General features: G+C 43.9%; 1 protein-coding gene across 2 annotated transcripts in view; it reads right to left on the bottom strand.

Annotated features, from left to right (window-relative positions):
- The window catches only part of CALCOCO2 (calcium binding and coiled-coil domain 2), a 34829-nt gene extending 26595 nt beyond the window's left edge, over window positions 1–8234 (bottom strand). Inside the window, exons 1-2 of one of the 2 annotated variants that reach the window (XM_089531723.1) lie at window positions 8146–8234; window positions 5728–5895 (exon numbers count right to left, since the gene is read on the bottom strand). The gene's annotated coding sequence lies outside the window, so the exon portion shown is untranslated. The remainder of the gene's footprint in view (window positions 1–5727; window positions 5896–8145) is intronic. The other variant, XM_089531721.1, reaches the window with a different exon arrangement.
- Between the last annotated feature and the right edge of the window lie 4787 nt (window positions 8235–13021).

Here is a 13021-nt window from a genome sequence, read left to right as displayed (position 1 = left end):
TGCTTAACCTTTATCTACCCTCCACGTAACACATCCTTACTTCAACTCACATTCTCATCAATATCCCTCTAGCAGATTCCTAGTGGAATATCACGTGACAGGTGTGTGTCTATGTACACAATGACAGCCAAGGACAAAGTCCTACTCAAGTGGCAATTCCTCTGCCAGGAGAACTCACTACCTGTACTATACCTGAGTTCAGTGTGTCTTCCAGCCTTAATTCACCATCTGGAACATAGAGATGATGGGTATAAAGAATATTGTAAAATTGCCTTCCATGCGGAAAGTTGGTTTGATAAGTCTTGACATCTTACAAGAGTCAGAACATGTTTGAATGCATTTTTGCATTTCCTTTGTGTTTAAAACACAGGATACTTTTTAGCAAAATGTAGTGCATTGTACACAATGTTCTTGAACAAATAACTGTTGTGTTTGTGCAACATGTATTTTTGTATAAAATTAGTGCATTTTTCAGAAAATATGGGAGTGGAGGTTGCCCAATTGAATATTTTATTTTTAAAAGTTTCAAAATATGGGGAGATTATTGAAAATGCATTTTTAAAAAATATATAACAATTTTGCCAGTGGGCAGAAAACTCTTGAAATGTTTCATTTGTCTGAGAAAACAAAATAAGCAAAGATTTACATCCCTAATGAAGATAATCATACTGGCCTCCAGTATAGGGTTGCATGTATATTATATTACAAGATAATATACATAAACTCTTTTAAATTCAACAAGTCTATAGGCCAAAGTACAGTGCTACCTCGGGTTACGAAATTAATTCGTTCCGCGGCGCCGTTCGTAACCCGATACATTTCGCAACCCGAAAAGGCGCTGGAAAGCCGCTAGCCGCGCTTCACATTTGAATTTCGCGCCGAAATTAATTTCGTAACCCGAAAAATCTTTCGTAACCCGGAACAGTTTTTTCCAATCTAACTTTTTCGTACCCCGGAAATTTCGTAACGCGATCAATTCGTATCCCGGGGTACCACTGTACTGCAGATGTGAAAGAAAGAATACTTCAACTCCATCCTTCAAACAGAGGACCAAGGTGTGCTTGGAGGTTGTTCCTCCTACCTCCCATAAGGAACACCACAATACATTTTTGAAAGAAAGAGAGAGAGAGGAAGGAAGGAAGGAAGGAAGGAAGGAAGGAAGGAAGGTAAAAATCCAGACATACAAACAGAACAATAAAACTCAATAGTTGCATGGTTCTTTATGTGGTTCTGGGCAACTTTCCCAATGAAGAAAGGTGGGTTTAGAAGACATGGGTTAGTCTAGCTGACAACTGACCTAATCCACAACTTCACAAACTCCTTCCTCACACACAAGCAGGGTTTATCACAGCAGCTCACTTTTATCAATTAAACTGGGAAGTGTAGGCTGTGTGTGCCTACTTTCCAATATTTCACAAACAAAAACTGGGACACATGTGGACAAGAAACCTGACAATCTGTTCAAGATAGCAAAAGCTATTACTGAGGAAGAACACACAAGGCTGTAGCAGTTTGCTTTTGCTTGACCCTACAACAAAGGGTAAAATTCTGCCCCCTCCTCTCCTCGCTGCTGACTTAATTGAGTCCAAATTAATTTTGCACCTTGTAATCAGTTTGCTGCCACTGAAGTATGTTGAGCACAAAAGGGAAAAGTGGGCAGAAAAGAGAGAAAATTGAACTTTTTAAAACCAGCTGAAAAAGTGGGACAACAGAGAATTAATCAGGACTGCCTCTACCAAATCAAGACAGTTGGAGGTCCTGTGTGTTGGTGCAAAATGCACAGTTGTTGAAAAGGCATGAACATGTTTCATGCCAACACTTGGATGCACCAAGGAAAACAAAATATAAGCTTCTCTCTGAAGCTTTCAGAGGCAACCTGATCAGGCCATGGCTTGTCACCAGAGGAGAGAAGCTCTCTGCCTCCCAGACAACTTTCCTGCCAATTCTGAACTACCCTGATTCCAGGAAACTGGAAGCATGAGTTCCCTGGCTGATCCTCATAACAACAGAACACCAAGTGACACATGACCTCGTCCAGATAATGGAGACACAGGCCATTCAGGGAAAGAGAAAGAGGTCATTAATGGCAATATGAGCAACTGACTAAGTAGGATTTGTTTTGGATATTCTGCTCCCTTAAACCATATTCATGCCAAGTGGGTCTCAACAGCACCGACTCTGGAGTGTTTAGAATGAAAAGGAGTGGAAACCATACACAGTTCTTCAATTGCACATGCACAAACACTATTTCCATTTCTTTAAAAGAAGAAAATAAGCAGGAGACACCAATAGTTAGGGTTGGGAGAAAGATTTCTGCCTTAGATGTGACCAAGATCCCCTTTGCCACTTTCTCCCCAGACAACACAACTCCACCAAACATGTGTTCCAGACCAAGCAAATTTACCAGGGCTTGCCAGAAATCCACCCAATGGCCTCTTCCTTGAGTATCTAGTAGCAGGATTTGAAGTTATTTATAGCAGAAAGCTTTAATATCCTGACCTGTTTGACTTGTGCTATCTGGAATCCATGGAAAGCCCCCTGCTGAATTCAGCTTGGTGATGCTAGTCCTTACCCTGCACATTCAGGGGGAAACCCCCTTGTAACAGTCAGAGGCAGGTGGGGACAGAAATGGTCCTGTGAGGACATATAAGTCTTCTCAAAAGAGCAGCTTATGGGTACGTATATCTCTTTTTGGACTGAGCAAAGGCTGCTCTTTGGTAACCCTTTGAGCAATGTGAAGAGCTGTCAAACCCCATGAGAAGCTGCTGCTGTGGGGAAGAAGGAAAGTTGGAAACAGCTCAGACAATGTAGCTCTAAGAGGAAGAGATAGGAGAGTGCACACACATCATCTGTGAACATGTTCCCATTATCCTCTTCCTCTGAGCCAATGCCAGACAGTTCTCCACTATTCAACTTGTCTTCCCACTCCTTATGGGATTTGACAACCATGGGTGGGGGGCAAAGGCATAGAGGACAGTCCCTTGTCCCCATCCTAAAAAAATTATATACATGGGATAAGACACAGAACTGCATAAACAAAGCATTACACTCTGCTTACTTCATGTAGAATCTGAGCCTTGAAAGGGAAAATTAGGGAAGACTTGCAATAGTGCTTTTGTGCTATTTCCTTTTATTGCAACTGAATTGGTACAGAGGAATTTCCAATTAGGTGGCATCTTCAAGCTTACTTGAATGAATTACCATCTGGACTTACTTTTCTCAAGTACCATAATTCATGGAGCTGGTCCCTGGGGATGGTGGGAGACTAACTTGATACATATTTTTTCACAGCCTAAACACTTCTGCTTCCTTACTTAAAGGCTGATACGCACAAAATGTTAAAAACATAAATTTGCAGCCTTGGTTTTTTTAAAAAAATCTTGCACTAGTACAGGGTTTCCAATCCAGGATTAGGTTTACAGAAAGAAAGGGAGGCTTTAACCTCTTGCCCAGTGAGTGTCAGGATCCCGTATAGCTCAAAGCTTCTGTACTTGCAATTTTAATAATAATAACAAAACCACATCAGGGATCAAAGGATAAAAACACCCCTATCCCTACTTTAGACTTCCTTACAGAAAGAAAGAAAGAAAGAAAGAAAGAAAGAAAGAAAGACGTGGCCACTAGGTATGCCTTCAATGTTTCATCTAGTATGTGTGTAAAGCAGATGTGAGAATCATGTATCCCTCCAAATGACATTAGAGTGTAACTTCCAGCAGTCCAAGGCAGCATGATCAATGGTGAGGAATACTGGGAACTGCAGTACAGCACCATCTGGAGAACTAATTGACCTCCAATATTCTCATAGAATCATAGAGTTGGAAGAGACCGCAAAGGCCATCCAGTCGAACCCCCTGCCATGCAGGAAATCTAAATCAAAGCATCCCTGACAGATGGCCATCCAGCCTCTGTTTAAAGACCTCGAAGGAAGGAGACTCCACTACACGCCAAGAGAGTTTGTTCCACTGTCCTTTAAGTCCTCAATAGAAGTGCTAGTAAAAAATCTGTAGCACAAAGCACATGTAAGCCTGTTTCCTCCCTATTTCCAGTCTTTTCGCAGAAAGCACCTGTAAGATAAAAGACTACAAGGCTAACTACCAGCCATCTTTGATTTCCTGTTGTTAAGAAAGGCTTGTAGGGCTTCCTGCTTAGCATAAACTATAGAAGTCATGGCTTTCCCTTTCCATGGTGTTACAGAAAAGCCCACACCCCTTTCAATTCCGGGAATTGTCTCTACTGCACAGTGTTGAAAGCACATCAGCTGAATGGCAGACTATAGTTGGGAGACAAACAGTATTTACCAGCCCTAGGCTTGCATGCATCAACAGCAGCCAGAACTGCAGAAATTAAATAGGCAAAGCATTTCCTATATGTGCCAGGAAAAACTTTAACTCCTAGTTTCCAAATAGTGACAGTGAACCTTTGGCGAAAGCATTTAAGCTACACTGCCAGACAGAGTGGTGTAGTGGTTTGTGTACTGGACTAGGACACTGAAGGCCAGAGTTCAATTCTTCACTCAGCCACAGAAACCCACTAGTGGCCTTAGGCAAGTCACACACTCTCAGCCCCAGAACACCCCATGATAGGTCCACCTTGGGGTTGCCATAAATTGGATATGGCTTGAAGACACACAACAACAGCAAGCTCAATAATCCTTACAAAAGCCTTGTAAGGTAGGTCTGTAGCCTCCCAGATAGTGATGTACTCCAATTCCCATCATCCATTGACAGCTTGGAACAATCGCTGTAGTAAATCATCAACATGTGGATGGACACTGGTTTCCCATCCTTGAAGTGAATGTTATTGCCCTCATATTTGCAAAGGAAAGGCTAAAAAGAAATAACTTGCCAAAGGTGACCTGCTTAATTCATGGCAGAAGAACAATATGAACTAGTATCCTCCTATTTCAGAGTCAGGTTTCTAAGTCACCCTACAGCCACTAGGATATGGTCAACAGACACTTTTATATCCCATTTTTCCTCTAAGTTTCTCAGAGCACTACAGACATTGCTGTCTCTTTGGCATCATCACAACAAACATTTATTGAGGTAGGATTGAAAGATACTCATGCCCAAGACTCACAGAAGCTTCAAGGCTGAGTGAGGATTTGAATTTATGGATGATGGAAGTAGTAGTCCATCAGCTCCAAGGAACACCATTCTGGGTGAGACCAACCTAACCAACTACAGTAACATTATACAGTGCGCTCCTGCTTCCCCTATTTCTTGTGCTGCCTTTGAAGACACTGGATATGGCCAGTAAAAGGTGCTAGACAGCTTCCTGAGTGATTGAGAAGTAGCCTTCATTCATTTAGATCAGCTTTTTGAAGGAAAAAAATTATAAAAGGAGGAACACTTGACATAATTTACAGGTCTAAGGAAGCCCCTGTATAAAAATTTTTGTATCTACAGTTCAAAACAAACAGTTCATTTTTGTTCTATCACAACCTGTCATGGAACCACTAACAATCTATTGTAGAATCCTAGGCTGTAGGGAACTCTGGTTGAGAAACTCTGATCTAGACAGCAATGGAGAGGGATAAATCCAGAAAGAGTTTAGAGACACAGAAACATGAGTTGCACATATTTGCAGCAATACAAGAAATTCCAGTCATGAGGTGATCATTTGCAGTTGTGGTTAGAGGGCTCAGTTAGTTCACAAAACTGAACTTGGAAAGCATTTTATCTTTTTCCTCCTCCTGTAACCCTTCCTAGGTTTTCTATCACCTACCTTAGTATATACGTAGCTTGACAAAGTTACTTTTTGACTACAATGCACAGAATCCCCCAGTGACCTGGAAATTATGGGCGCAGTAAGCCACAATTTTAATTCTCCCAAGCTCTGTCTCTGCTGATTCCACAGTCCAGGTATTCATCTAAATCTACTTCGGATGCTTACCTATAGAAATGGTAGGACAAACAATAGCAGTTCAGTCAAATCAGAAAGCGGACGGACCGACTTCCCTCTGGGCCTCTGAAATAAAACCCACTGTGAGATAGATAGATAGAATGAGTTTCATTTCAGAGGCCCAGAGTGAAGTCAGAGCATGTGTGTGTCAATAGGAGGTCATTGCCAATGCAAACCAACAATGAAGGCAGATGAAAGTGGCAAAGTAAACAAGAAATACTGGAAAGTAGGCTAAGGGTTACAAGGGAAACCATCACACTATTACAACAAACAAGATAAAAAGACTGCATTTTAGATACATCTATCCTTTTGCATGGGAGGAAGCATAAACCAAAAAGAAGGGTTGACCCAAGACATTCTGCTTCCCATTCCAAGGCAACAAATGGCATCTTCCCTTGAAACAATTCAAGATGCAGAACACCCAAAGACAGTGAAGTTGGTTTGGGATCAAAAACAGAAAAGTCTGGCTCCTTACAAACAGACACGCACCCGGCAGTACAGCCAAGAAATAGAAGCCAGGGTAAGGCTACGCAGATAGGAAACTCAGCCCTCCGAAGCTGGAGTCACTGGGGAGTTACTTATTACATTTAGAACTTGCCTTTCTGCCAAAAAAAGGCACTCAAGGCACGTAGCAGAAGATTCAAATAAAAACAAATACAATTACAGCAGTTTAAAAACCATAGCTAAAACCACATTAAGAAACAACCACTCCCGGTAGGTATAACTCAGATATATATATCTCACATTGATATAGATAAAAAAGCTGCATTATACCTAAAGGTTGTATTCTGTGCGTATATATGTTTGTTGATGTTGCTGTTGTGTGCCTTCAAGTCATTTCTTATGTATGGCAACCCTAAGGAGAACCTATCATGGTGTTTTCTTGGCATGTTTCTTCAGAGGAGGTTGGCCATTGACACTGCCATCCTCAGAGGCTGAGAGTGCATGACTTGCCCAAGTTCACCCAGTGGGTTTCATGGCTCTGTAGGGATTCAAACCCTGGTCTCCAGAGCTGTAGTCCAACACTCAAGCCACTATGCCAGGCTCAGGGTGACCAGATGTCCTCACTTCAAAGGAGGACAGGGCACCGTAAAATGGAGGAAAGTGTAAGGAATGATAAACAATAGGCTAAAAACACTAATATAAATGTCAAATCATGCTTCTTAGTCGTGCTCAAAATGGAAGACATTTCTGAATCTCTCCTGGATAGGTTGAAATGGAGGACATGTCCTGGAAAAGGAGGACTTTTGGTCAACCTGACTCTCACAAAACAGACTAACATAAGCCTTGGTTGTAGCCACACTGCAGCTTCAATCCAGTTTGACACCTCTCAGGGCTCCAGCTTTTGAAATCCTGGGATGTGTACTTTATTGTAGCACTACAGCTCTCTGACAGAGAAAGCTAAACGTCTCACAAAACTGAAAATCCCAAAACTCCATAGCTATTGAACCAGGGCAGTTCAAGCGGCGTCGATCCGCATCAAATCTGCTGTGTATATGCAGCCAGAAAAGAAGAAAGCACAATCTTTCATCCCTGCCTCAACTCTCCTGGTTTACAGCTTGCTTTCCGGTTGAAACACACTGCAGAAATAATCCAGTTTAAGACTGCTTAAACTGCCCTGGCTCTGTGCTAGAGAATTCTGGGAACTGTAGTTTTGTGAGGCATTGAGCCTTATCTGTCAGAAAGCCCTCTGCTGCCACAACAAACTACAACTCCCAGGATTTCTTAGCACCAAGCCAGGGCTGTTAAAGCGGTCTCAAACTGGATTATTTCTGCAGTGTGTTTTCGACCTGCGACACAGTTGTTTAAAAAGTTGTTCTCCACCCAATTTAGGTCCAAAACACACCGCAGAAATAATCCACTTTGAGATGACTTTAACTGCCTTGGCTCAGTACTAAGGAATCCTGGGAACTGTAGTTTGTTCTGGCACCAGAGAGGGCTAAATGTCTCACAAATCTACAATTCCCTGCATTCCTTAGCACTGAGCCCGGGCAGTCAAAGCGGTCCCGAACTGGATTATTCCTGCAGTGTGGACAGGACCTTAATTGAGGAAGGAGACTGCATCCGCACTGCAGAAATAATTCGGTTCGATACCGCTTTAAGTGTCATGGTTCCCTGCTCTGGAATTCTGGAAATTGTAGTTTGTTGTGACAGGGAACCATGACACTTAAAGCGCTATAGAACCAGGTTATTTATGCAGTGCCGATGCATCCTCACTCTGCTTCCCGGCTCCCTACTCACCTCTTTGGCTTCCTGGGGATGGAAAAGGCCCCTCAGAGCCCCGTTGAAGGCAGTCTCTCTGTAGGAAGAAAGCCTCAGCTGCTTATCTCTCTCTCTCTCTCTGCGCCAAGAGAAGAAGAGAGGAACCCGGCTCTCTTTCTCTTTCTCTCTTCTTAAGGCCAGCCCTGGAAAGTCCCAGTGAGAGGACCACACCCTAAAAATGGCGCTGGCTCTGGTTTAGTTTGGGTGAATAGGGGCAGTCAAGATGCTAGCAGAATCAGATGAGTTGGTATTTAGAAAGATGTTACCATATAAGGTAATAAGGTTCTTTGGCTTCTGCGATTGGCTTGCATTACATGAGGTGATGTTACCATATAAGGTAACAAGGTTCTTTGGCTTCTGCGATTGGCTTGCATTACATGAGGTGATGTTACCATATAAGGTAACAAGGTTCTTTGGCTTCTGTGATTGGCTTGCATTACATGGGGTGATGTAGGGAGAAGGTATAAAAGATAGATAAGCCCGATAGGGGGCGCTGCAGTCTTGGTAACACTCTCTGAGTGTGCTGCAGCCCTGCAGTAATAAATGGTGTTTTGTTTCTCTTGATTTTCGGTTTCCTGACTCCTTCTTCCAGCGGCGGGCCACCAGCCTTAGGGCTTGTGGGTTTCGGCGACCCCTCAGTTTGCTACATATTTCTGGGGGCTCGTCCGGGATCGCCGCTGCCGTTTTGGAGGACGGATCGGGATAGGGCCATTGTCCCCACTTCGTTGACATTTCCTGGCCGGACGGCGCAACCGACGTGCGACGAGAGGGGCCCCTACTAAAGACCGTTGGCGTGGCTTCTGTCGTTCGGACAGGACATTGCGACGCAAGTGCCGAAACCCTACGGGGACGAGAGAAACAACCACCTCGGGGGGACCGGTGCACCGGAGGAGGAGGAGGCAAGTATTGATTGGGATTCTTGGGAGAAAACTGTGGGTGGCTTTTGTGTGTATTGTGTGAATCGGTTCCAGAGGTTTTGCCGCCTCAAAACCCAACAATCACTTCCCCCATCCTCTACAAGTGATTGTTTCCCTGTTATCCCTGAATGAATGTTGTGATGTTGTGTGGGTTGGAATACAGTCTAGACGAAGAATAAGAAACATAGAAGGTACCTAAAGGGAATATAAAAGAGGTAGACAATTGTCAGGAAGTCGGACTAGTGAGGGTGCCCCAAGACCTAGATCCGCAATGGGACAGGGCCAGTCAAGTCAGGCAACGCCCTTAGATTGCATGTTAGGAAACTGGAAGGAATTCAAAAAATACATAAAAGGAGGGACTAAGAAATCAAGTACCCTTAGGACCTTGTGTCAAACAGCTTGGCCTACATACCCAGTACCAAACCCATGGCCAGCAATAGGGTCTTTAGATCTACATGTGGTTGCCGGAATAGGAGAATTTGTGGCTAGACACAAACCGAATGAATGGTATTACATTTCGGCATGGTATGATATAGTTTTGGATCAACCAGAATGGCTCAAAAAATGTGAGTGTTCCAAATTATGCATGATGAAATCAAATACGTTAAAGGCAAAAGAGGAAAGGGAAAATGCAGGAAAGTTAGAGGCACCCAAAGAGGAAGGGAAGATACAGGAACTCAAAGTTCTACCCGACTCAGGGGAAGATGGCCTGGTGCAACCACCTCCATATGTGCCATTATATCCTGAAGTTCCAAAACCCCAATTGGTGCCTCAGCCATTAGAACAAAGGACCAATGAAACAACTGGAGTTATGAATCCAATAGGATTGCCAGTGACCAGTCCAGTAAAGACATTGCCTTTACGGCAAGTTCCCCAAATTGTGCCAACAGAAGACCCCGCTACAGGACGACCCGCTTATGCAACAGTTACAGCATATCAACATGTTCCCTTCACCAGTAGCGATTTGCTGAATTGGAAGGCTAGCAAGTCCACCTGGTCGGAGGACCCTAGGTCTATGACCTTATTGATAGAGGGAGTTTTCGGAACCCATCTGCCTACCTGGCAAGATGTACAACAACTCATGGACACACTCCTGTCTCCCGAAGAAAAAAACATGGTTCTCAATCAGGCACGAGAGGAGGCAGGGAGAGACTATATGGACACAGGAGGACAGGAGGCACAGAGATTGGCAGAAACAGAGTTAAAAGTGCCCACACAAACCCCTAACTGGGACTATACGACATCAGAAGGTAGAACTCAGTTACAACAGTATCATCAGTACATAATCAAGGGATTGAAGAAAGGACCCCCTAAGGCAATAAACCTGAAGAAGATTGCAGATATTGTTCAAGAAAGAGATGAGCCACCGGCGAAGTTTCTGGAAAGACTGAGGGAAGGTTACAGGAAATATTCCCCTTATAACATGGACGATGAGGCAGAGGACGGACAGAGCCAAACACTTTTGAAAAATAACTTCATTGCCCAATGTGCTCCAGACATTAGGCGAAGGCTACAGAAGGATACAGGGTTACCTGGAATGACAATGGGAAGGGTTTTGGAGATAGCGACACGAGTATATGTGGGAAGAGAAAGTGAAGCGCAGAAGAAAGAGGAAGAAAAGTTTAATAAGAGGACCCATTTGGTGGCAGCTGTGTTCCAGGGAAACACAGCCAGACGAGGACGCGGAGCATCAAGGGGTCGAGGTAGAGGAGGTCCCTCCTTGGGACGTAACCAGTGCGCCATCTGTAGAGAAGAAGGTCATTGGAAGCGGGAGTGTCCTAAGAAAGGGACCAACCAGAAGGGTGAAGGAAGTAGAAGACAAGGACGTGGACAAGGAGGATTGAATCCGCGAGCAGAACCATGGATGGGAGCGGCGGTAGGACAGGCCTTGGGACAAGACCTATATGGGATGGCTGCCATGGATGGAAATGAAGACTGAGACAGACCGGCTCCACAAGGATGTAGGGTGATTGTAAATGGCCACCAGGAGCCATTGGTCAAGATGAAAATTGGTGGCCAGGAAGCAACATTTTTAATCGATTCGGGAGCAACTAAATCTGTAGTAAATAAACAATATGCCCCTCTTAGTAAGGAATCAACTGCCATAATAGGAGCCATGGGCAGAAGACAAATACGCCCTATTCTGACCGACAGAAGTTGTAATTTATCCACCTATGAGGTTAAACACAAATTCATTTATATCCCTGAATGTCCAGTTTCTTTGATGGGAAGAGACCTACTTTGCAAAATGAGAGCACAATTAATGTTTGAGGATGATGGAAAATTAGAAGTAACTTTTAGAGGCCCGAAGGAGAAATCTGAGAATAGATTGATGTTGATTCTACCCCAAGAAGAGGAGTGGAGGTTGTTTGCTGCCTTGACAGAGAGAGTAGATTGGATGTCCTTTAATATACCTGGTATTTGGGCAGAGGACAATCCTCCGGGGATGGCCAAAGATGTACCACCGGTAATCATTCAACTTTGGGCATCAACAACTCCTGTTATAGTACCACAGTACCCTTTGTCTAGACAGGCTGTAAACGGCATACACATTCACCTTAAGAGACTAGAAAATCATGGAATAATTAGGCCATGCCAGTCGGCCTGGAACACCCCCTTATTGCCAGTAGAAAAAGAGGATGGAAGTTACAGGCCTGTGCAAGACTTAAGAGCAGTTAATAAAAGAGTTGAACCCCTGCACCCTGTGGTACCTAACCCTTACACCCTACTTAGTTTGGTATCTCCGGAGGCAAAGTGGTTTTCAGTATTAGATTTAAAGGATGCCTTTTTCTGCATTCGATTACACCCCCAGAGTATTCCCATTTTTGCATTTCAATGGGAACAGCCGGATACAGGCCAGAAACTGCATGTCAGTTGGACTCGTTTGCCACAAGGGTTTTGCAATTCCCCGACTATTTTTGGACAGGCACTCGCCCAGGATTTAGTTCCACTCACCCAAGCAGGAAACCCATATGGCATCCTCCAATACGTAGATGACATCTTGATAGCAACGACAACCCGAGAGTCATGTATAGAGGCCACAGAAAAGGTTCTGTTACACCTAGAATACAAAGGATATAAGGTTTCTAAGAAGAAAGCACAATTGATACAACAAGACGTCAGATACTTGGGCTTCATTATCAAGGATGGTATGAGAAGGCTGGGAGTCGAGCGGAAGGAGGCTGTGTGTTCTATTCCAAGTCCAAGGACGCGGAAACAGGTGCGAGAGTTTCTGGGAGCAGCTGGATTCTGCCGGCTCTGGATTCCTAATTTTGCCGTCATGTCAAGGCCATTACATGAAGCCACCAGAGGAGGTAAAGAAGACCCCTTCGAATGGACAGAAGAAAGAGAACAGGCCTTTGTGAAATTAAAAAGGGCCCTTATGGAAGCTCCTGCCTTGGGACTACCCGATCTGACTAAGCCCTTTACTCTATATGTAGGAGAAAGGGAAGGTATTGCAGTTGGAGTTCTTACACAAGTCATTGGCAATTGGCCTAGACCAGTGGCATACTTTTCAAAACAAATGGGACCAGTAATAAAAGGATGGCCTCCGTGCCTGCGAGCAGTAGCGGCCGCAGCCACTATGGCCGAAGAGGCTAATAAATTGACATTGGGACAACCAACAACCTTGAAAACACCCCATGCTGTTGTGACTCTGATGGAACATAGAGGACACCATTGGATGACAAATGCAAAATTACTAAAGTATGAAAGCATTTTGGTAGACAACCCAAGTATCAGTTTGGCTACATGCAACACTTTAAATCCTGCTACCTTGCTACCTATAGAGACAAAGGAAGAACAGGAACATGATTGCTTACAGGTGATGGAAGAAGTTTACTCAAGTAGACCAGACTTACGTGATACACCGAGGTCCAAAGTAGACGCAACCCTCTTCACAGATGGAAGCAGCTTTGTAGAAAATGGGATCCGATATG

This window comes from Sceloporus occidentalis, unplaced genomic scaffold (genome assembly GCF_023333645.1).
Source record: "Sceloporus occidentalis isolate IW3139 unplaced genomic scaffold, rSceOcc1.0.p SCAF_7, whole genome shotgun sequence".
Classification (NCBI taxonomy): domain Eukaryota; kingdom Metazoa; phylum Chordata; class Lepidosauria; order Squamata; family Phrynosomatidae; genus Sceloporus; species Sceloporus occidentalis.
The sequence above is the reverse complement of the archived record's forward strand: the minus strand, read 5'-3'. Positions and strand labels throughout refer to the sequence as shown.